General features: G+C 35.4%; 1 protein-coding gene across 1 annotated transcript in view; it reads right to left on the minus strand.

Annotated features, from left to right (window-relative positions):
• The window catches only part of Rock2 (Rho associated coiled-coil containing protein kinase 2), a 137,200-nt gene that overhangs the window by 85,674 nt on the left and 26,010 nt on the right, over nt 1-25,516 (minus strand). The window lies entirely within an intron of this gene.

Consider the following 25,516-nt stretch of genomic DNA (forward strand, 5'->3'; position numbering starts at 1 on the left):
GAACAAGGCCTTGGGCTTGATGCCCAATTACTGCGATGGGTAGGGGGTTTGAAGGGATTGTAATTGAAAGAAAAAGAAGAACAATTACATCAAGTTTTCATTCATTTAAAAAACATTAATTTGAGGCCTACTATACACTAAGAATAGAAAATCCAAAAATAGTAAGATAGTATCTTTACTTTGGGGAGCTTAGTCTCAAAATTAATTTCTGCTAAAAACAAGAGAAAAGGATGATATGCTATCTGAATTTCTATTTTCTTTGTTTTTCTAGACATTTTACATTGAGCATGCATTAAATCATCAAAATACGTGTAACTTGGTGAGCATGAAAAAGGTGAAAGAGTAAAAGGCCCAAGTTACCCAGTGGATATGCTTAAGGAGGTAATGGTATTTCTAAAACACTACTGCATACGTTATCTTATCCCCAAATAACTCTGAAATGGGCAGGAGGAAAAAAATCCTCGTTTTTAGAGATAAAAGAAACTAAGGCTCAGAAAAATTAAGTGACTAATATGCCCAAGGTCACACCCCCAGGAAACAGGCAGCAGTAGAATGAGACCTAAATCTTAGAGGTCTACTCTATTCAACTCACACCCCTAAGCTCAATTTTCAAAGGAATAATGGGAGCTTAGTCAGGTAAAGGAGGAAGCTGGAGGATTGCAGGAGACAAAATAGCAAAGAAAACAAAACTCTGGGGGACCAGGATAGGAAGAAATGTGGGGACTGCTACCTGTAAAATTCAGAAAGGTAATTTGAGATTTTAATTTACTAATTCTAGAAGAGTTCCACATACTATGTTTATTACTACATTACATTTCATATTTTTAATTTTCATTCACTAAAAAATGCCAATACTTTATGAAAATATTATGTAATAACAAAGAAAAAAGTGATAAAACTATTATCATTTTTAATCATAATAAAATCATTTATATCCTATTGATATTTTATGCAGACACACAGAATAATCTTGATTTTCCTGAAATGAAAAAAAAAATACACTTAAAATAAATATCCAATTTCCAGTCAAATCAGGATTATTAAATTCACACTTTGAGACCCACTCTTCCTCCTGGTGCTAGACAATTCCCTTCTCCCCAGGACAAGACCGTTGGAGAATTCCAGCATTGAGCACACTGGGCTATTTCTAAGTGCCAAAATATCAACCTGGTATGTGTGTGGTGTGAGGGTAGAAGTTGTGGGGGAGGTGTCTACTGGGGACTGAACCCAGAGGTGCTTTACCACTAGGCTACATTCTCAGCAATTTTTCAAATTTGAAGACAGGGTCTTATTGAGTTACTTAGGGCCTAGCTAAATTGCAGATTGCTGGCCTTGAACTTGTGATCCTCCTGTTTCAGCCTCCTGAGTCACTGAGATTACAGGTGTACATCACCACACCCAACTCAACATATCTTTACTGGTATAATTATACTATTTTAGTAAGTTTAAATGTAAAATTTCAGTTATTTATATTATAAATGTATCCAAATTTATATTCTGTATTACAATTTCAAATCAAAGAAAGGTACACCCTCTATTAATCTCCACAGGAAGAAAAACTTAAATTAACAAGGCAAAAATTTTCTACTGCAAGTATAAATATTCCTCGAAGACTTTCTAGAAATGAACTATGAATAATTAATATTAAAATAATAAAAGTAAGTAACTCTATTATAAATAAAATCTTCTCTTGCATATAATGAAGACAAAGGAAAACTTTCTTTGAAACAACACTTCAGCTTGACATTAATAAGAGACTGAATTCTTCTTTCCCCCACATCTCAAAGAGATGGGATTATGTGAAGATTAACTAACCAAGAAAAATTTGAAAATAGTTAATATTTTCCCATAATATCCCCACCGATGTAGAGTCAGAGAACTTGTTTCATCAGCTGGAATATTAGAGTTAACTGCTCATTTTGTTTTCTAAACCATTTTTTAAAGATCAAACACTATTTCAATTGTGTATTATGTATGTAGTATTCACTTTAGGTATTAGGATAATAATACAGGCAATGGCACATACAATTATAAATTTGAGTGTGGGCAGCTACCAGGGATTGAATTCAGAGGCACTCGACCACTGAGACACATCCCCAGCCCTATTTTGTATTTTATTTAGAGACAGGGTCTCATTGAGTTGCTTAGCACCTAGCCTTTGCTGAGGCTGGCTTTGAACCCACAATCCTCCTGCCTCAGCCTTCTGAGCTGCTGGGATTACAGACGTGTACCACCAAACCCGACTATAAATTTAATTTTTACTTGAGACATTTTGTTTATTAATTTTTACAATTGACACTTATTCTACTTAGAGTTTACTTTTAAAGAAGCAAACTCTTTACGGTTTTCATTGTTTTAATTAAAATATTTTATTTAAAGATGGAAAGTAGTATCTCAACTTAATTTATTTGAATGTAGAAAAAAATTAGAGAAAATTTATGTTCAATTAATGTGCCAAAATTCCTGTGATATGTTCTTTAACCCCATGCCCACTCCATTCCCCTCCAACCCCTCTGCCCTATCTAGAGTTTGTCTTTTCCTCCCATGCTCCCTCTCCCTATCCCACTATGAATCAGCCTCCTTATATCAAAGAAAACATTCTGCATTTGGTTTTTTGGGATTGGCTAACTTCAATTAGCATTATCTTCTCTAACTCCATCCATTTACCTACAAATGCCATGATTTTATTCTCTTTTATTGCTGAGTTATATTCCATTGTGTATACATGCCACATTTTTATTAATCCATTCATCTATTGAAGGGCATCTAGGTTGGTTCCACAGTTTAGCTATTGTGAGTTGTGCTGCTATAAATAAACACTGATGTGGCTGTGTCCCTGTAGTATTCTGTTTTTAAATCCTTTGGGTATAGAACGAGGAGAGGGATAGCTGGGTCAAATGGTGGTTCCATTCCCAATTTTCCAAGAAATCTCTATATTGCTTTCCATATTGGCTGCACCAATTTGCAGTCCCACAGCACGGTTTTCAATATATACAGCTAACAGTGAGATCCACCCTGGGCAGATTGGGTTCAGCAGGCCTTGCTTGGAAGCCTGTAGCCAGTGCCCTTCCTTTGCTATGCAGTATCACATAAACCCTAGGCAATAAGTGGTTTCTGTGTATAGGATTTCAACTGTAATTGCTTAAAATGTGATGCTAAAAATGTGAGATAAAGAAAACCTTAAAAGAATAAAAATACCTCAGGAAAAGCCTACAAATTTTCAAAGCAAAAAGAAAATTAATATTATTTGCCCTATCCAAACTTCCAACTGTACTGAAGTGATGAGAATATTTAGAAGTCATGGCCCTACTAAAACAAAACAAAACCATCCATCAGAAAACATTCAAGGATCAGAATAAAAAATGCCAAGAATTAAAAGTCACATGGATCTACTGGATTTCCAGTTAGACAGCAGCAAGGGTTAAAAATGAGATGAGTGACCACCATCAGACTGACTGCTAGAAAACCAGTATCTGGAATAAAAAATCTCAGCTCCTAAAAAAAAAAAGGCTCTAGAAGAAAAAAGAAAAAAAAAAAATCTTATCACCCAAGTCTTTATTATCAAACTGTGTATTGTAGATGGGCCAGACACAGCTTTCAAATTGTTAAACTCAGTACAAATTAACCTTTAGCTGAAAATTCCATAAATTTGTGAGTTTGTCAGAATATGGGTAGTATTTAAAGCTACAAAATGGAAAAAGTCATGAAAAGTGTGGTCTGGGGGTGTAGCTTAGTGGGAGAGCATTTCCTAGTAAGCTCAAGGCCTGAGCTCTGCCCCCAGCATGCAGAACACAAACAAAATCGCCAAAGGAGTGATTACAGACCAATAGGAAAGAACCAAGAGCCACATTTTAGGAAACACTAATATTAAAATACTGATGAAAAGAAGGTGCTAAAAAGGAGCAACCAGTAGGCAGCAAATGAAGACTGCTGTGTGACATCTGAAGACAGCCTGGCAAGAGGGAGCAACAAAATCAGTTATGTCTGGCACACCTAGGAAACCCAGCACAGGAACTCAGCAATTCAGAATATACCAGTGACTTTTCTAAGGATGACTTAGATTACAAATTTATTATTTCCAAATTACTAATCACCATCTTCATAGCACTATGATTTTAATTTAATTGCTGCACTTTTATTTTAAAAAACTTTTTCATTTAAGATGTTACTATGAATTCACATTAAGAGACCATAATAACACCTAGCATTCAATATGACCATCAATTATGTATCTTGTGCTTTACAGTATATGTATCAGAAACTGCAATTAAATTAAATGGGTTAATGTAGCACTTATGATTAATAACAGAAACCAGGTACTGAGCAAACCCCTACTTTACATAAACATTTTAATCCTCACAACATACCTACTAGATACTGTTGTTACACCCAGAGCATTGAAACTGAAGCTCAGAAGTTATAAAACTTCCCCAAGTTTACCCATAACAGAATTGGCATTTTCTGGTGATTTTACTTTATGTATTACTGAACTTAAGTTAATAAATTATTCATGTAATAGAACACTAAACAAAATACAGGTTTTAAAGTTGAGCCAATACAACAGTAAAAAAAACATAAGAAATATTTCTATGTATCTGCTGTACAGATAAGAAACCAGGAAATGGGAAACAATGCAGGTTTTTGTTTTGTTTTGTTTGCAGCACTCAGGATTGAACCTAGGGCACTCTACCACTAAGCTACAGCCCCAGTCCCTTCTGTTTTTTGCTTTCAGACAAGGTCTTGCTCAGTTGCCCAGGCTTTCCTTGAACTTGAGATTCTCCTGCCTGAGTCTCCCAAGTAGATGGGAAAGCTACTGCCAGGGTGCCCGGCATGTGCCATGGTGCCAGGCTGGCAAATTAATTTGTAATACATTTTCTCGTTATTACAACTCCAAATACAAATACAAAACTAAAAAGAGTCAAACCAAACAAATCCATCATTAGCAAATAGAATACAGTTAAGCATTCCTTATTTGAAATCCATGGGAGCAGAGAAGTGTTGGATTTCAAATTTTAGAATATTTAATATATATAATGAAATATCTTGGAGATGGGACCCAAGTCTAAACACAAAATTCATTTAAAATGTCATATGCATTTTACACATATGGCCTGAATATTTTTAGTGTGCCTGGGTATCGGCTAGAACTCTCATCGAATAAGGTCAGATGTAGAAATTTTCCACTTGTGGGTCATGTTGGTATTTAAAAAGTTTTAGATTCTCAGATTAGGGATGCTCAATCTAATCTTAAAACTATTACTTACCTGCTCATATAGTAAATTCTGAACCTGAATTTTTACTCTACATATTTTTAAATAGTATATTTCACGTGGAAAACTCTGAATTACATTAACTGACCTGCTAGCAGTTGAATCTCAGTTGAATAAAAGCTTGAATGCTTATTTTATAATACTAAATCACTTTGTAAGTACACTGGTCTAAGATCTGTGGGTCAAATTAAATGAGAAACTAAATTTATCCTGTTGTTAGCAAAAAATAATATATTTATTAACAAAAGATGATCTTTACTTGAAGAAGAAAAAAGTTGCAAGAACATAAGAAATTTTTAAAATATTAGATCCAAGTGCCTCGTTTATCTTGTATCATGGAGAATAACTCAATTATAAACCTGAGAAACTAATTTAAAGAAGTGTAAGAACAATCTTCCTGTTTAATTATAAGTTTTTAGCTACCTGCAGCTTTAGGAAAATCAGCTCCTAAGACACTCTATTCCCAGATACTTGAGAGGCTGAGGCAGGAGGATCTCAAGTTCAAGGTCAGTGTGGGCAACTTACTAAGACCCTATCTCAAACACACAGAAGACTCCCTATTACCTCAAAAGAATATAATACAGTAACAGGAAATAGAGAAATGTCCATAAAGGAAATTATATCAAAACCTTGCTTAAAACCTGAACTCTGAATTGCAGGGGAGGTAGAACCTCCTTGAAAGATATACACTTTCAACTGGTCTTTAATCTTTTTAAAACTTCTATGTACTTTATTATTCTACAGAGAACACTCTACTCCTTTGCCTGGCTAATTATTTCTTATTTTTTTAACAACCATTAGAAAGCTTTCTCCATTTTTCTCACCTTAGATTAATGTCCCTTTTCTGAGCTGCCTCAAAAAAGTATTTTCATTTTTTCAACACTGTATTTAGCAAGTACATGGTAGCCATAAAAAATCAAATGAATGTAAAAATAAATAAATTAACACAGAGATGTTCTATTCAAAAATAATAAAGTAAAAAAAGGTACAGTAACTGAGAAACCTGGGTTATAGCATCTTGGTTTTGCCACTTACTTGGCTGTATGGTGCTGCAGTCTGGCTGGGCACAAATCTAGAGCCACTCAAGCAGGAACAAACTTAATTTCCGAAATCCCCCTAACGCCACCCACGCAGCCCTTCCAGGAACACCAACAACAACCGGAACTCCCTCCCCTGGAACCTCACCAACCAAGGGAACTCCCCAGGAATCCCCAGGAGAACTCCAAAATGGGGGGGGGGGGGACAGCAGAGGTCTATATACAATTGAATACACAGCCTGTTTCAATCCAGGATCATTCAGTCACAGCAATTATATACAGTTTAACTTAATTATCACCATCTTAATGGCAAGCCTCCCAACCATTACTTCTGGCAAAATGCCAGGGGCCATTCCGACTATGGCTCTCAACATTATGGCCCTAGGCAAGTAACTTCACCTGATTTCTGGCATCCCCATTTGCAAAAGCAAGATATACTAACCTACACAATCATTCTGGTGAACAGTTCTCCTGACTATTTAAATAGTTAAGCAAGGTGTGAAGTAGGATGAAACAGGAGAAGGAAGTCTGGGAGGCACTTTCATGGGGCAGCAACAGGTGGCACAGGAAAAGTCCTGGGGCCTTTCCTTGTGCCTCAGGCTCTAACAAGGCTCAGTGTGGCAAATCGGGACCAGCATTACTGCTGCTTCCTTTTTGCCAATATGTCAGTATGGTTCAGCAAGTACTCTTCCTGATCCTGCTTTGTAAAAGAAATTGAAGTTAAAGTGTAAAAGACCAGGTATCGTAACGTTTCTAAGCTGCAAAGCCTGAGTTAAAATGTAAAGGACCAGGTATTGTTAAGTTCCTATGCTACACCCCCAAAACCTGAAATTCCTGTAGCTGTTAGGACAATTCCCGGGACTGCCCAGTAAATATTCCCCCTGACCATATAGTTGTTTAATAACCTAGGACCCTGTGCAGCTTGGCACGTAGGCATCTCAGGGCCTAAACCAATCAGTTTGAATGTGTACCCCGCTTTAGAACTGACCTATCACCCCCGCCCGACCTGTTCCCGCCAATGAATGTGCTAATCAAGTTTGAAAGTTGTTGTTCAATTTTCCGCCTCATGATGATTTGTTCTGATGTATGCAAAGCCCCCGCTCTCCCCAAAAAGTGTACTTAAGCACTGCTTAACCCCTGCTCGGGGCTCTGGGCCGCTCTCCCTTGTTGAGTGAGCACGGAGCCCCAGCGCGCTGGATTGGATCCTCAATAAATCCCCTTTTGCGGTTGCATGAGTCGGTCTCTTGGTGGTCTCTTCCTCCGACGTTCGCTGGACCCTTACAGCTTTACTTAAAAATTTGATATTTTGTTCACCATGGATTTTTATATTAATTTTTAACATTGCATTAAAATACTTTCCTTATAGAATTGACCTCTACAATGCGAGTCATTAACTACAAAATATTTTAAAGATGTGCAAAGAATCACATTCTTGATTTGATCAAAGTTTTAGAAGGAGAATTAGAAGAATTGAAGGTAAGTTAATTACAGTTCTAATGGTGATAGTGCTGCTATATTGATGGTAACACCAAAGCAGCTGCTGTTTACACAAAGTGCCTGGTATCAGAATGATTCCAGAGCCTTTACATAATATCAACTTACTTAATTTTCCCAGCAGACTGTGGAAGTAGGTGTTATGATCATCATTTTTTAATTGTAGAAATCAAGCTTGGAAAACTTACAGTTTTCCAGAACTACACAGCTAAAAAGCAGCAGGGTCAGGCTCCATGCTGCTTCAAGTAATCACTGGTACTTCTAATATCTTAATTAAGTTCTAACTTATTTATTCTAAAATATTAAGCCAATGGGAAAATATCAAAGTACCATTCACAATATAGTATATTTAGACACACATGAATTAAGATCAAATTGTATTTGTCTTAATCTTATTCTTTTGCGGGGAGGGGAACCAGGGATTGGACTAGGGTCGATCAACAACTGAGCCACATCCCCAGCCCTATTTTGTATTTTATTTAGAGACAGGGTCTCACTCACTGAGTTGCTTAGCACCTCGCTTTTGCTGAGGCTGGCTTTGAACTTGCCATCCTCCTGTCTCAGCTTGCTGAGCTGCTGGGATTATAGGCGTGCACCACTGTGCCCGGCCTCAGTCTTATTCCTGATATAGCATTAGTATTCAAGTGAGAAACTGTTGGCCAGATAAAATCAGAATTGCTATCCTAATACTTATAGTGAATCAAACTTTTAAAAAGTATTTTTCATGTTTATAATTATAAAATTAGGGCTGGGGTTGTGGCTCAGTAGCAAAGTGCTAGCCTACAACGTGTGAGGCACTGGGTTCAATTCTCAGCATCACGTATCAATAAATAAAAAAATAAAGGTACATTGACAACTAAAAAAATTATTTAAAAAAAATTATATACCACACATAGATAGACTTTGGGGTTAAAAAAAATCTGCTCATTCAAAATATAACAAATAACTCTTTTTTTTTTTTTGTACCAGGGATTGAACTCAAAGGCATTTAACCACTGAGCCACACCCCCAGCCCTTTATATATTTTAAAGATAGGGTCTTGCCAAGTTGCTGAGGGTAGCTTTGAACTCACAATCTTTCTACCTCCGTTGCTGGGATCACAGGCGTGTGCTGAAAGAATTCCTCCATGCAAGACACTTCGCCGGGGACAGTTCCACTTTATTACAAAAGGCTGTGGGCTTATATAGATCTAAGGAGAGATGGCAGAGCTTAGGTAAATGACAGGTCACTCGTTTATTGGTAAGTTCCTCCAGATGTCAGTTCCTGAGCCCACGAAATTAGTTCTTATTGGGGCTAAGGTTTCCTGCCAGCGAGATTTGAAATTGGCGCCGGCGGGAACTTTTCGCGCCAGTGAAAAAAGGGGAAAATAGGAAGAGAAGGTCCTTAGGCGCCATGTTGGGGTTTTTTTCCTGGGGTGCGGCTGCGGTTATACTTTTTCCCAACATGTGCCACTGCACCCAGCAAAAAATAACAAAAAAAAAAAAATAATAATAATAATAATATATATATATATATATATATATATATATATATATATATATATATATAAAATACAAATACTAATACTTAAGAAAATCTGGTCTTATTAGTTTTCCTAATTTTATTGTATGTTTTCATTCAAAGCACACAAAAAACAGTAAAGTTGTACGCCTCCATATTTTTAGGTTACAGTAATAATAATATAGTTTGGCAACATCTTTCTCTTATGCCAAAGGATTCAATAGCAGTACTCTAAGTACAATGGTAGCAGGATCTCTTTATACCAGAGAAGGAGTCCCGGGAGGACAAGATTACTTCACAGCAGAACAACCTACATTTTATGGACATACTGAAGCTTTTCCTGCAAAGTGTATCTAGTATAACTAAGAATGCTAGAGTTGATTATGGCCAACTAAATGCAAAGCAACAGTGTCTGCTGGATCTCTGTGGGATCAGCGGGAGGCAGGCAATAGGCAAGCCACTTTGGCAACACAGCTACTCCGGCATATTTTTAATTTTGAAAAGATAAGACAAATAGATAAACAAAGCTTTCCTGACTGGCTTTACTGACTAGTGTACCAATTTAGTCACATTCACACTAAATGACAACAAACAGTCCTCCAAAACTTTGTTTCTCGTCAATTATTTAACTAGTTAGACCAATAAAATATTGTTTCATTTCATAACAAGAAGTCTGCCCATGTAGTTTCTATCTCCAAGAATCTAAATATAGAAAATCAGTGCCCCACAGCTATCACTCACTCAATGCTATTATTATTATTATTATTACTATTGTTATTTTATTATTTTCAGTATCACCTAAACACTTTGAAATTAAAGACTATATAATTTAAGATTTGAATTTAAGAGTTAAAAGATACTTTAAATTTTATTTTAACAGCTACACTAATTAAACATTTTTATAGTAATAGATGAAACCAAAAGCAGTTCCATAATTTCATGTTTCATAAAGAAAATGATTTTCCTCCCTTAAATCTCATCTTCAACATGTATGTAATATAATATTTAAATCACAGAGCTAGCACAACACTAGTCAAGTACTGTTTCTAAAGCTGAATAAAACAAAGGTTGGTTTATTTTTTAACAAATGTACTTATATTTTAATCAATTTAAATAACTCTTTCATTCCCAAGTAATTTTCAATCTTAATTCAACTTGATACAGCTTGAAATTTCATTTCAGCCAATTAAAATCTAGGAGATTGTAGGGGCTGGGATTGTGGCTCAGCAGTAGAGCGCTCGTCTAGCATGTGTGAGACCCTGGGTTCAATCCTCAGCACCACATACAAATAAATAAATAAAATAAAGGTATTATATCCAACTACTTCTAAAAAAAACATATTTTTTAAAAAATCTAAGATATTGTATACAACACATACAGCAACATTATTTATAATCTTGAGAAACCCAAAATCTAGAACATAAATTTTACCAAAGCTTATGATAGCTATGTTTAAACATTAACAATGATAGTTAATATAAAGACTATGTAGGAAGTAATATCTTTCAAGTTTGATACGCTAAAAGAAAAGTATAGAAAAAAAAATATACTTAAGGTGGCACACACCTATAATCCAGTAACTCGGGAAGCTGAGGCACGAGTGTTGGTAAAACATATAACGGCAGCAGCACCCCAGAGAAAAACCCCAGCATGGCGTCTAACGACCCTCTTTCTCCTCTTTGTTTCTTTCACTGGCGTGAAATGTTCCCGCCCGCGCCAATGTTCAAACCCTGCTGGTGGGAAGCCTTAGCCCCAGTTAGAATTAACTTCTTGGGCTCTGGAACTGACATATGGAAGAGCTTGCCAATAAACGGGCGACCTGTTATCTACCTGAGCCCTGCGACCTCTCCTTAGACCTATATAATAAAGTGGAAACCTCTTTGGTGATCTGTGTCGTGTGGTGTGGCGTCTTCCAGTCTTACAAGGAGAATCACAAGTTCAAAGCCACCCAGCAACTTAGTGAGGCCCTAAGCAACTTAGTGAGACGCTGTCTCAAAATAAAATATTAAAAAAAAGGGCTAGGATGTTGCTTGGTAGTTAAGCGCCACTGCGTTCAATCACCAGTAGCCCCCATATATATATGCACACACACACATACATACACACATACACTTAAGGGAAAAACACTTATGAAAAAATGTCAACAGAAATGCAGCAAAACTGAATATAACGATTATAATCATATGATAGGGTAATGTTTTTATTTTTTCCCTTTATTCCACTATTTTTTATTGTTAATTTTGTAGTTCAAAGTAGTAAAATCAAAGTGAACAAGATCTAAGGTATTATGGAACACATCTTTGATAAATTTAGACTTTTGAAAAAATTATTCAGCTCTCCATTTCTATTGAAACCACATCATGTTTTACCCTCAAATACATTTCATTATATTTTGCCTCCAAGTCACATGCTCCCTCCTCCCTACTGTTTCCCTCTCTCTCTCTCTTCTCTTTGAAATTCAAGAAAATCTATCATTTTAATTGGGATCTTTACAAAAAATTATTTGATTAGTTTGAGAAGTGACCTTTTCCCCATCCAAGAACAAGGTAGATCTCTCCATCCATTTAAATTTTCTGCTTCCTTTAACACAATATTATTCATATATAGTCTACATACTTTTGTTAATCTATTTTTTAACTTTTGGGCAACTGTCACATCATGTTGGGTTTGCCATGTGAAAAACTTTATTAAAGTTCTTAAAAGAAATGGCTGACATATCCCATTTCTTACTAATTAATGATATTCAAACATAGGTGATTAAGAGCAAATGTGGGCTGGGGATGTGGCTCAAGCGGTAAGCGCGCTCGCCTGGCATGCGTGCGGCCCGGGTTCGATCCTCAGCACCACAAACAAGGATGTTGTGTCTGCCGAAAACTAAAAAATAAATATTAAAATTCTTTCTTAAAAAAAAAAAAGAGCAAATGTGATTTTCTTAACCTGTTAAAAATCTGAATATAAAATTCATGAAAAATACAATGGGTGGTGAATAGTTCAAGAAAAGGGGTGTTCTGGAGTAGTGGTGAAGTCCTGTTTCCTGACCTGGCTACGGGTGTTCAATTACACGTAAGGGCTAGGGATGTAGCTCAGTGGTCGAGTACTTGCTTAGCATACACAAGGCCCAGGTTCCATTCCCAGAACCCCACCCCACCCCTCCCCACAAATTTATACATATACAGACATGATTTATTAGTAAAGACTGTTTGAGATACACTGAATAATAATGAATTGACTGACAAGATAAAAACATCAAAGAGCAAATAACAGGAAAGTATTTTAAAACCTGTATGCCATCACTGTGCTTAGGTATCTTTACACACTTTATCTAATAAGTTGTCTCCTTAATATGAAAAGTATGAGATAAAAATTAATAAAAAACTCACCCTTGATTTTGCTAATTTCAGTGAAGGTTTTTATTATAGAGACTTACTATTCCAATACTTCTAAAATCCTCATTTGTGTCTGAAGTGCTGGGAGAGTAGTGTGGACTCACATACCTTACAACTTTGGTTCACATCTTCCAGGTAAAGAAAATGTTTCTTACAACCCTTAATATATTTCAGCAATTGTGAATAAGAAGTGCACAGTTGCTCTACTAGGGAATCTGAAATAGAATTAAAGGAATTTCAAACACAAAAACTCTCTCTCCCAATTATTAAAATCTAATATATCTCTAGAGTTATTAATATTTTTGAAAACTAGAGATTAATTTTTCATTTTCTGTCCCATATAAAAAGTCACTGGTAATATTCCAACATCACTTTATACCCAGAGATATAATCCTCAATTTTCTTGTCAAATAGTAAATCTAATCAATGAATTTATTAAGTACATCTAGAACTTTTACAAATCAAGTTTATATGATAATCAAAGGTTAAAAATGTGTGACCACAGATTAAAATGGGAAATTAACATTTATAGAGCACATACTGTAATGAGCAAGAGGTCACTTTTTCTCTTCTCATAAAAACTCCACTAGAACAGTAAAGTTAGAAATAAAAAAGCAGCATAACTTTTTGAGAGCCACAGTTTAGTCAGAATGACACCTGACATTTTTGCCAGAGGGAATGGTTGAAAGGTGACCCTGCTGGGATTAGGGAGGATCCTGCTGCCTCTACTTTGGAGTTCCCATTGAGTTCTCAGAGAATTGGGTTCTGAGAGAATTGGCGTGCGCAGCCCTGTGGAGGCAGGGTGTTCCCGGGAAGTGTGTGTAGAGGCCCGTGAGAGTTCGGGAATAAAGGTTGCTGTTTGAACCTACAAGGCTGTGTGGCGGCTCGGTTATTTTGTGCCCAGCCAGACTGCGGCAATAACTAGTAACCAGAAGGGGCTCTTTCATCATCCATACAACTACCACTAAGAACCATGAAGAATGCTTCACCAGGAAGAAACAGTTGTGGTTGTTTGGGTTCTTTGTTTGTTGTTTATTTTTATTGTTTTTTAGTTATACACGAACACAATATCTTTGTTTATTTATCTTTATAGTGCTGAGGATTGAACCCAATGCCTCACATATGCGAGACAAGCACTCTGCCACTGAGCCACAACCCCAGCCTGGTTGTTAAACACATACAACTACAGAATTCAAAAATAGTCATAAATTATTCCATACTCAAAAGAAAACATAAAAGCAAGGTACCCCTCATCCTTACCCAGGAGACAACAGCTCTTCCATATATTGCAGGAATTTTTTTTAAAACACTTCAAAAACTAGAAAAAAAGGCCAGGTACAGTGGCACATGCCTATAATCCCAGCAGCTGAGGCAGGAGGATCTCAAGTTCAAAGATGGCTTCAGCAACTTAGGGTGGCCCTGAGCAATTTAGTAAGGACCTGTCTCAAAAACAAGGGGGTGGGGAGAACTGGGGATGTGGTTCAGTGGCTAAGCGCCCCTGGGTTCAATTCCTGGTACCTAAACAAATAAACAAACAAACAAATGTAAAGCCTTTTGAAAATGTCTGTCCAACCTCTCTCCACTCCCCTAGAAATAAAAAAATGATGAGTCTTAGAAAGGCAATCTAATACAATTATTATGTTAATTACACTTCAACAAAGCCATTTTAAAAATGAATATAAAGTATGTAATCATTAAAGTATGTATTTAAGTCACCCCCACCCCTTCCTTCCTGACCCCACCATGAGCTCAGCAGCTTTCCACTGGGTCCTTCCCTTGAAATGTATATGGCCTCATCTTGGGCCCAGAGCAATGGAGTCAGCCCTCTATAGACTGAGACCTCCAAAACCATGAGCCCCTAATAAACGTTTCCACCTCTAACTTGTTCTTGTAGGGTATTGGTCACAGTGATGCAAAAGCTGATTAAAACAAATACTGTCTATTTGCAATAAGGAATTGCATCCATAATCACTACTAACGTAAAATACATTCTTATGAAAGAAAAAACTTTAGTAACCTAAGATAGGAAGGCATTAAAAAGTCAGAAATTGAGGCTGGGGTCCTGGCTCTGTGGTAGAGTGCTCACCTAGCATGTGCGAGGCACTGGGTTCGATCCTCAGTACCACATAAAAATAAATAAATAAAGATACTGTGTCCAACCACAACTAAAAAATTTTTTTAAAAAGTCAGAAATCATGCAGAAGTGCCAGCCTATAGCACAAACAGTGACTTCAAAACCCCTATACAGAGTTCATGACATTAAGACATCAAGTGCAGATGAAGATAACAAAAACAAACAAATAAAGGTAACTGAACACTATGGAAATAAAGACCTCCACAGGGTTAAATCTCAAAAAAAAAAGCTCCATCCTCAGGGTTTAATTAAGGCTACAGACACTGACATGTCTGTGAAGCTGAGTACAAATGCTAATAGATTTAACTGTGCTAGGATTTTTATTTGAACTATTATTATTTTGTTACTCTTCTGGCTAAAAGCTTTGCAGTTTTTTACACAGTGTGATACTAGCCTTTTTTTCCAATAAGCCCTGTTAGTTATGATACGTGACTTTTGCAGAATACAAAACTTTTTAAGAATTCATATTTCATGTTAAGATCAAACAAAGCCCAAATTGCCACAATTAGCAAGGCATTTAAAACCTAGACAATAGAATCATGAAAACAAATCTCAATAATTTTTTGAAGACATCTAATGTCCTGTATTCCATCAAGTGCTTTACTAATTTTCATTAAATTTAATGATAAATATTCTAAATAATTCTTTTGTTTTAATTTTTATATTATTTTACTTCTTTAACATCAAAAGATCCTTTAAAAATAATTAAGACAGCACTGGGAAATATTAGTTCTTCTTACTATACTGTTTTTAAGTGACTGAAATATATGACAATATGGTAGAAAAATGTAAATTTTCTTGATGGCAAACACCTTTGAAAGGTACACAAAAAAAATAATTAAAAAAATAAACAAATGAGTAAAATAATTGTGCAGTAAGAAAGGTTTACTATCCAACTGAAAGGAAGTACACACATTTTCTAAGCTCATCAGTTTAAATATGTATTAGAAGTTGTTAAAATGAAGAAATAACTGAAGAAAATATAATAGATTTTCAATGACAAATTACTTCTGTAATAACAATATTTAAGGAAAACCTTTGAAACAGTCACCACTGATAGATCTGGTGCTTTGAAATGCAAAACTGTCTTGGAACTATATATAAAGTACTACACATGAAATTCATTCACTACACAAACTTTCAGAACTAAGAAATTAAATCCTAAACATCCCAAAATGCCATCATCTGTCATCTCATCAATACTGGAAAACTGATAATAAATTGCTAAAATGTAGTGAAATATTTTCAATCCTTTGTGATGAGGTAAAATATGATCATGAAAACTTTCAGCTTCATACAGTTTTCTCTCCCTTGATGACTCTACTTGCCTTGCTCTACAACCCTCTCTAATGATGGAGTCCACAGGGGGGTAGGTCTTCTTGCTCCTCCAGATTACTCTTAAATCATTCTTCTTCCTACTTTCCTGAATTGTCAGTGACTCACTCCACTTTTTGTTAAGTCATCTAGGATCCACTGGACTCACTACCCTCAGTCTTTTGGCTCCTTGCTCACTGTCACTCTCTCCAGCACCAATTCTATCATGATTCTTATGACACCACTGTATCAGTAGGTATCTTCCCAATATCTTAAGACATTTACTCTGGTGGTGTCCTCAATCTTATCATGACCAATAACTGCAACACCCACTTCCATAGTCTCAATTTTAAATATCCTCCTCTTTTACACCATCTCCCATCTTTCCAGCTCACTAATACCACAACTCCGACAACCTCCGACCCAACAGGGACCTTCTATCCAGATCCTATCATTTTCTACTCTACTTCATTCTCTCCATTATCACGCTCAGTTTTACATAATTTCACAGCCTCTTACACCTTCACCCCCTCTCACACTCTCCCAGAAAAAAAAAACATTCCTGGTTATCCAATTCTTTCTCTGCTCAATACGTGCACCTCTGAAGCTAAATCTGACCTTATCACTAAACCTATCCAGATTCCTGCGTCTGTGCCCATATTTTCTACTTTCAGGCTATTATGAACACACAGTCCTGGCTATAGGCAATGCGTCCATCTATGCATTAAAATCTCCCTTCTCCTCTTGCCTACTAACAATACTATAACAATTTTTCTAGTTCCTCGTCCTCATTTCATCTCTTTATTCTTCCTTTCTTGATTATTGCCAGTGGCATGGAAACATATTTTTCTAATCCTTGATAAAATCTCTTGAAATCACTTTCCATACAGCCATCATTCCATTCCTTCCTCTTTACAGGAAAATTCCTTCACACAACATCTTTGGTGGGTTTTTTTTTTTTTTTGGGTTTTTTTGTATGTGATGCTGAGGATCAAACCCGGGTCGCACGCATGCCAGGCGAGCGCGCTACTGCTTGAGCCACATCCCAGCCCCAAATCTAGAACTTAAGCTTAACAATAAGTGACAGTAATGGAGTATAACCCATTGAATAAAACAGAAATTCTTGATGTAAAAAGAATGATATAAATATGTTCTTTTATTACAGTGTTCTTTTTATTAAAGCTAACTAACAAATGTAGAAGGAATAATTCAGTCAGAATATGACCATTTTGCAAACATTAAAGCCAAAATTTGGTGGGAAACATCAATGCATGCTAAAACTAATGGGTAAAAAAGTGTCTCCCCACAAAATACTACTTACTATAATTTACAAAGGGAAAGAACTAACTAGAAATCTGGCAGGTACCATCTTTAACCAAGTGATCAAAGTTAACACCATCAATAATGGGATAAATTATATGCCATCCAAAACATCATTTCTTTGACAGTTCAGGCAAGAATACATATCCTGGATATCTAATTATCAGGAAACTGGACAAACCCAAATTCAGGGATAATGACTTTTAATGTTCAAAACTGTCAAGGGCATGCAGGTCAAAAAAGTATTTTCCAAAACTGTTCCAGATAGAAGGAGATTAGAGATATGAGAGCAGGATGAGATGCACAATGCTGGATTCCACTCTTTTCTATGAAGAAATTATTTAGAGCCAGGCATGGTGGCACATGCCTGGTATCTCAGTGACTTAAGAGGCTAAGGCATGAGGATCACAAGTTTAAGACCTGTCTCAACAATTTAATGAGGCCCTAAGCCACTTACCAAGACCCTGTCTTAAAATTAAAAAAAAAAAAAAATTAAAAAGGGGGCTAGGGATGTAGCTCAATGGAAAAGGCAGCCCTGGGAAGGAAGTGAAATTAATTAATTAATTAATTATGCACAGACTTGAATGGAGACTCTATGTAAAGTACATACAGAAGTTTTTAATTGTTTGAAGCTAGGCGTGATGGCACATGCCTATAATACCAGCTGTTCAAGAGGTTGATGCAGGAGGACAGCAAGTTCAAGGTCATCCTGCACATCTATGAAAAGAGCACTTGCATAGCAAGCACAAGGCTCTGAATTCAATCCCTAGTTCCCCTCCCCAAAACTGTTTCAAAATAAGAATCTTAAAAAGAAAAAAAAAAAATACCAGGCTAGTTATAGACTCAAAACACTTTATTTTCCTCAGTCCAGAATACTGAGATCCTTGTATCTTCATGGCTAGTTCTCCTGCTTAACCAGATCTTTCCTTGGAAGTCATCTTTTCAGTAAGATGGTACTTCGTACACTTTTAATACTGTTTTGTATGCTTTTCCTTATTTCACTTTCTCCTTGCCACCGAGCAATATCTCACCTACACTTAGCCCAATTATTACTATCTGGCTGCTCATTAATGTGCAAATTAACTAGCAACAAATCTGGTTTGTTCACTGCTATTTCTCCAAGGGCTAATCCAAAACCAAAACTACGGGGTAGTTACTTAATAAATATAAACTTATTAAATGATTAAATGTACATAAAATTCGGGGCTGGGATTGTGGCTGAACGGTAGAGCACTCGCCTAGCACAGGCAGGACCCAGGTTCGATCCTCAGCACCACATAAAAAAATAAAAGCATTGTGTTGTGTCCATCTACACCTAAAAGAATAAATATTTTTAAAAAAAATAAAAATTAAAAAAATGTACATAAAATTCTTTGAACACAAAGAACTTAGATACAATCATAAAATACGTTTACCTTCTCAACCAACAAAACAAATACTGAAAAAGATAAAATAACTCCACTATTAACTTGAGAGATCTGGGAAACCATTTCAACAAATCTGTCTACAACATAAATGAACAAGCTAATATCCTTGCTCTAAGGAGCTTAGTGAGCAAACCGATTCCATCTGCAAGCGAAGCTATAATACTACAGTCAGTTAATACAGCAACGAAATACCTACCAATGTCATGTGGAAAGTACAGTATAAACCACCCAAATACTGATAGACAACAATTAACTGTATAGACTTGACTGAAAAATACAAAGTAATCGAACCACATCCCCAGGAGATATATTATTCACACACACACACACACACACACACACACACACACACACATATATATATATATATATATATATACACAGAGTCTCGATGAGTTCCTTAGGGCCTAAATTGCTGAGGCTGGCTTTGAACTTATGATCCTCCTGCATCAACCTCCCAAAATGCTGGGATTAGAGGCATGTACTACCTCGATCAGCCAGAAATTAAGTTTTCTTGGGGGAAAAAACCAATGGCATCTAACTCATTAAAATGAAGTGGTATGAAACAAGAAAAATACAACTGAGATTTCTGGTATTTTATTACCACATTTCCTTGAAAAACTATCAAGGCTATACTAAAATAACCACAATGTTTTCAATTAGTATACAGTGTTATAAAATAAAACTGTTGAAGAAAAAATATAATCCAAAAATCTGAAAACATATGGTTTCTATACACAAAATAGTTAATAAGTAGTATCTCATTTTACAAGGTTTTTATTCTCCTAAGTCACCAGGTAATAATGTTGACTTTTCTTTCTTGCATAATTGTCAGCATTATGACAGAAGACAGTATCCTAAGCTGGGCACAAGAGTACACACCAGTAGTCCCATTTACTTGAGAGGCTGAAATAGGATCACTTGAGTCCAGGAGTTCATGACAGCAAGATGCTATACAGAAGGAGGCAAGACCAAACATCAACCACCGCCCCCCCCCCTTTTTTTAAGTATAAAGAGGTTTGTTGTTGTTGTTGTTTTGCTTTGTTTTGGTAGCAGGGATTGAAACCAAGGGTACTTAACTCCTGAGCCACATCTCAGCCCTTTTTATTTGAGACAGGGTCTTGCTAAGTTGCTTAGGGCCTCACTAAGTTACTGAGGCTGGCCTTGAGCTTGTGATCCTCCTGCCTCAGCCTCCTGAGTCACTGGGGCAACCAAGCCTGGCCAAGAGTATGTGTGTGTTTTTAAGAGTGTAACAATTTGAGAACCACTGTATCTGACTGTAATAAATCAAGGTTGTCTGGTAAAAAATCTCTAGGGAAACCACCCTAAGAGAAAAAATGATGTAATAAGCATGTTAATAAGGGAAGGGATAAAATGATAATAATAAATAAATAATCTTGAATGCAATGAGAAGAGAAATAGAAACATGTGACAAGTGGGACAAATTTTAAAATAGTTAAACCCAAACATGGCAATAATTATACTAGTTATAAATGCATGAACTAATGAATTAAAATCAGAAGAAACAACAAATAAAGCATACCTTAAGGAAACAGAAAAAAGGACATCATTCTACAACAATTCAATAATTGTATTAAAAAAATGCTTCCCAAATACATCAAACAAAATGGTCAGAAAAGGAAAAACACAAAAATCCAAACCACAGTGGATAAATGTAGCAAATTTCTCAGTAACTGACAATAAATAAAAAAGTTACCAACAGTATCAAACTTGATTTAATTGACATTTACAATGCTGCCTTCAAAAACAGTTAAGAGTGTCATTTTTTTCATATTGCATAGAACTTCCAAAATAGACAAATATGGTGGCACGGACCTGTGCTCTTAGCTACTTGGGAGGCTGAGACAGGAGGACAGCACACACGTTGGGGGACATAGGAGTCCCTGTCTAAAAAAAAAAAGGAAAAGAAAACAAAAAAGAACAAAACGACCCCAAAGAATTGTATCAAAATTAATCATAAGGGGCTGGGGTTGTAGCTCAGTGGCAGAACGCTTGCCTAGCACAAGTAAGGCATCTGGGTTGGATCCTCAGCACCACATAAAAATTAATAAATAAAATAAAAGTATTGTGTTCATCTATAACTAAAAAAAAAAAAATCATAAGCTGAGCCATCTCAAAATTCAAAGGACTAAATTCATACAGTTTATTTCCTTACTGTAGTAAAATTACACTCAAGACCAAAGGCAAAGAACAGACTTGTTTCTACTTACTTTACATACTTTTATAAATGGTAGGTTTCTGGAGCTCAATACCCTGCTCCTATAACATAATGCCCGGCACATGCAAAAGCATCCTCAGGGTGTCCTATGATCCTTGGAGCACAGGGAACCAACCCTAACATGCAACTCTAGCGAGTGTTTCCCAGAGTAATTAATAGTCCCTCCTTTCTAATCTGGAAGTATGTTTCCTGTCAGAATCTATGAAATGGTAACAAACTAACTTACCAGCTTGTCAAAGTAAGATTTCCCTCCAAGCACAAGTCTTGGTAGATATGCATACACACTACAATGTGGGTGAATCTACTGAGTAAAAGAAGCCAGACACAAAAACAGTATGCATTCATAATTTCTATGCAATTATAGAACAGACAAAACAAATCTACAGTGACAGAAAAGATCAATGGTTGCCACTGGGGTGGGGGACATGACAGAGTGCAAAAGGCCATGAGGGAACTTTCTAGAGTGATAAAAATATTCTTGTTTATTTTTATTGTTTTTTTTTCCCCAATTTTGCCTTGTTTTACAAAATCAGAAAAAAAGTATTCTATACATTAATTTTGGTGGTGAGTACATAGATAATATTGTCATAACCCCATCAATCTGTACATTTAAAAATGTGATATTACTGCATGCAAATTATCACAATAAAATTTATTTTTTACAAAGTATGTGCATGTCATTAGGGAACTGCAAATAAAAAAAAAAAAAGTGAAATGCCACTATATACCTATCAGAATGGCTAAAATCCAAAAAACCAACAATACCACTTATAGACAAGGATATATGACAACAGGAACTCTCATCCATTGCTGGTAGAAATTCAAAAGGTACGGACACTATTTCACACTTTCTTACAAAGTTAAAGATAATCATATCATGTGATCTGACATTCATACTCCTAGGTATTTTCCAAATGAGCTGAAAACTTATGTCGCACAAAAACCTGTACACAGATGTCTACAGCAGTTTTATGATGGCCAAAAACTGGAGGAAACCAAGGTATCCTTGAATAGGTAAATGAGTAATAAACTGTTGTAAGTGACTATTATTCAGAAATAAAAAGAAATGAGATATCAAGCCACAAAAAACATGACGAAATCTTAAATGCATATCTATGTGAAATGAAAGCAGCCAGTCTGAAAAGACTCCACACTGTGTAATTCCATTAGTAAGACACTCTGGAAAATACAAAGCTATAGAGATATGGAGATCTGTGCTTGAGGGATGGTGGATAGGGAAAGAGAGGAAAGAGAACACAGATGATTTTTAGGACACAGAAACTCTTAATTTAGTATGGTACTGTAATGATAGGTACATGATCCCTTAAGCATTTGACAAAACCCACAGAAATGTATAACTAACTCAAAAAGCAAACCTTAAAGCAACTATGGACTTCAGTTAACAATAAAGTATCATTGGTTCATCAACTGTAACAAGTGGACCACAATAATGTAGAACGTTAGCCACAGTGGAAACATAGAAGGGAGAAGGAACTCTGTACTGTGTGTTCAATTTTCTGCAAACCTAAAACTGCTCTAAAAAAACAGTCCATTGTTTCTTTTTTAACTAATAAGAAATACTCTGACCTGCAGGGAACAAATGCCAAATTTATTCTCCTCTGTAGCAGATGCTACCACAGCCTAAATATTTTTTGGTTTTACAGGAGAAAAAGATCTCTCCTTGACATTTTATTTTCAGTTTTTTAAAATTCTAAGCATTATTTGTATTTGTCATTTGCATGTTTAATGATCTAAATCTTTTAACAATTATTTTATAGATATTCAAAGTTTATGGTGAATCTGTAAGCTCCTTATATTAAAAATATTAGTAAAAAAACGAAAGCTCTTTTTAGTTTTAAAAATATTTTTTAAAAGCTGTCTTTTGGGACATATGGTTTTTCAGTTTGTTCTCTTCTACCTTTTTCTTTAGATTTGTCTTTCAGCAAATAAAAATTATTTTTTTTCTTTACAATTGTTTTCATTTCAACTATATTTAGATTAGGTTAGAATTTGCAGTTTCACTTTTTTATGGTTTTTCAATTTATCTTTATCTCCTGTAACTACTTGGAGTTTTAGTGCATGTTATGCTGTGAGAAAAAAAACTCACTTTCCCCCTCAAACACCAAAACAACTTTTTAAGGCAAGTGTTTTCAATACAAACATAAAATTCTATTATTTTGTTATAAAAATATGTAATGCTAATCAAAGAAATATGGGAAATAGAAAACAGATTTTAGCATTTTTTCTAGAATCTACACAAATACATATTTTTAACAGCATCCTTTGATAACCAGATATAAGTAATTATAACTCAAAACTCCTTTAGTAGGGCTAATGGCTAAACAATTTATCCAAGCAATGAAATACTGAAAACGATTAAGATTTAAATGCATTAATAGACAAATATAAAAAGGGTAATATACTGTTGAGTAAAAAGCATTCTCTCTTTTTTTTCCTCACACACAGGTTGCACACCTTAAGCATGCAATTTGTCAATTATAACAATAAAGCTGAACAAAAGGAAGCTCTTGAAAGAGAAGGAATATAGGTTAGAAGGTTTATCTACATGCAGTAAACAAAAACATCAGATTAAATGAAGTTAAATAATTTTTATTGTTCTTAATACCTAATTGATCCAACTGGTAACCACCCACCCATATACACAATAGCCTGGAAAAACTACTCAGTCAATAATTTGCAGCTAACAGAAACAATAATGTTCTTCAAAGTCCAACTAAAACACCACTACAAATGTTTTCTGATTTGAGGTTTACTTTATACCTATTTTGAATGATATATATGCTTTGTCTACATGTTACAGTGAAACTGATTCAGACAAATAAGATGCTTAATATGGATATCCTTGAAAAAGTACTCATCTATTTAAATGGTACATCCAAAAACAGTCTTCTATAAAAAGAGTTGAAAAAAAGAAAAAGGAAAAAAATGTACATTTTCAAATAAGACTGTACCTTAAAGGCAGGAAATGTGTCCAAAAAAACTGAATTTTTCTTTTCATACAATCTCATATACTCATCCACAAGCAAAAATTTATTAAAATCAACAATCCAATTATCTCAAGTAAATCCACTGAGTGTCTATCAAAACAGTGCTATAAATTGGTAATAAAAATATAACTAAACACTTTCATTTATCCTGTCTCATAAAGTGATTAAGACAGGTAACAAAGGCATTGTCCTTGCATTTAAATGGTTTATAGTCTAGTAGAACATATAAAATAATTACAATAAAAAGTACAAATATTTTATTAAAAGTATTATTTTCAATTAAGACATCCTATAATCTAAATTACGAAAGAGCACCATTATACAGAACAATGTTCAAGAAAAAAATGGTTACACAAATTATTATAACCAATTAATTTAGTATTTAAAGTTGAAAAAGTTAATTTAGAGAAATTCTTAAGCTACAATGTTAAGGTAATAAAACTGAATATGAACACATTCCCAACAATTTAAATATTTTTAATTAAATTGAGGAAACTTGGGGGGACCCCCATATGAGTAATTATCACTGGGTGATCATAATAAGTTTTTATTTTTTCTCTTTACATTTCCTAATTTCCTCTGACCATCTACTGCTCTTAAGGAATGCAATAAACCTCTTATGATTTAGATACAAGGTATATCCCAAAAAGCTCATGTGAGAGACTATGCAGAAAGTATAGAGGTGAAATGACTGGGTTATGAGAGATTTTAACCTAATCAGTGCATTAAAAATATTCCACTTGAATGGATTAATGGGGTGATAACTGTATGTAGGTAGGATGTGGCTGAAGGCAATAGATCACTGTGGGTGTGCCTCTGGGGGTCATACTTTGTCCCTGCTGTGTGAGTTCTCTCTCTCCTAATTGTCATGTCCTGAGCTACTTTCCTCTGTCACGTCCTGTCTCAGTTCTGCCTCACCTTCAGTACAAAGTAATGAAGTCGGCCATCTATGGATTGAGACCTCTGAGGACCATGAACCCCAAATAAACTTTTCCTCCTCTAAAATTATTTTTGTCAGGTCTTTTAGTCACACCAGCAAAAAAAAAAAAAAAAAAAAAAAAAGATGACTAAAACACCTCTAAACAGATATCCATAATTTTTTCTGTCAAGCTGGGTAGCGTAAAAGAACTCTACATATATAGTGAGAAAATTCATCAAAATGAAAACTTACAGTAAGAAAAGCAGGTTTGACAAAGATGGAAGACCTCACTTTTTTGAAACATTAACCAGAAATTAAAATAAGTAAGTACGTTTTAAATGACATATAATCTAAAAGTTTCACCAGGAGCCTTCTTCAGTTCACATGATAAATACTTCAGGTCCCCATAGGACACTGGAATTACTCCATATATCTGTGCTGTACAATATGGTAGCCAGTAGCCATACC

Source organism: Marmota flaviventris, chromosome 14, assembly GCF_047511675.1.
Source record: "Marmota flaviventris isolate mMarFla1 chromosome 14, mMarFla1.hap1, whole genome shotgun sequence".
NCBI classification, from domain to species: domain Eukaryota; kingdom Metazoa; phylum Chordata; class Mammalia; order Rodentia; family Sciuridae; genus Marmota; species Marmota flaviventris.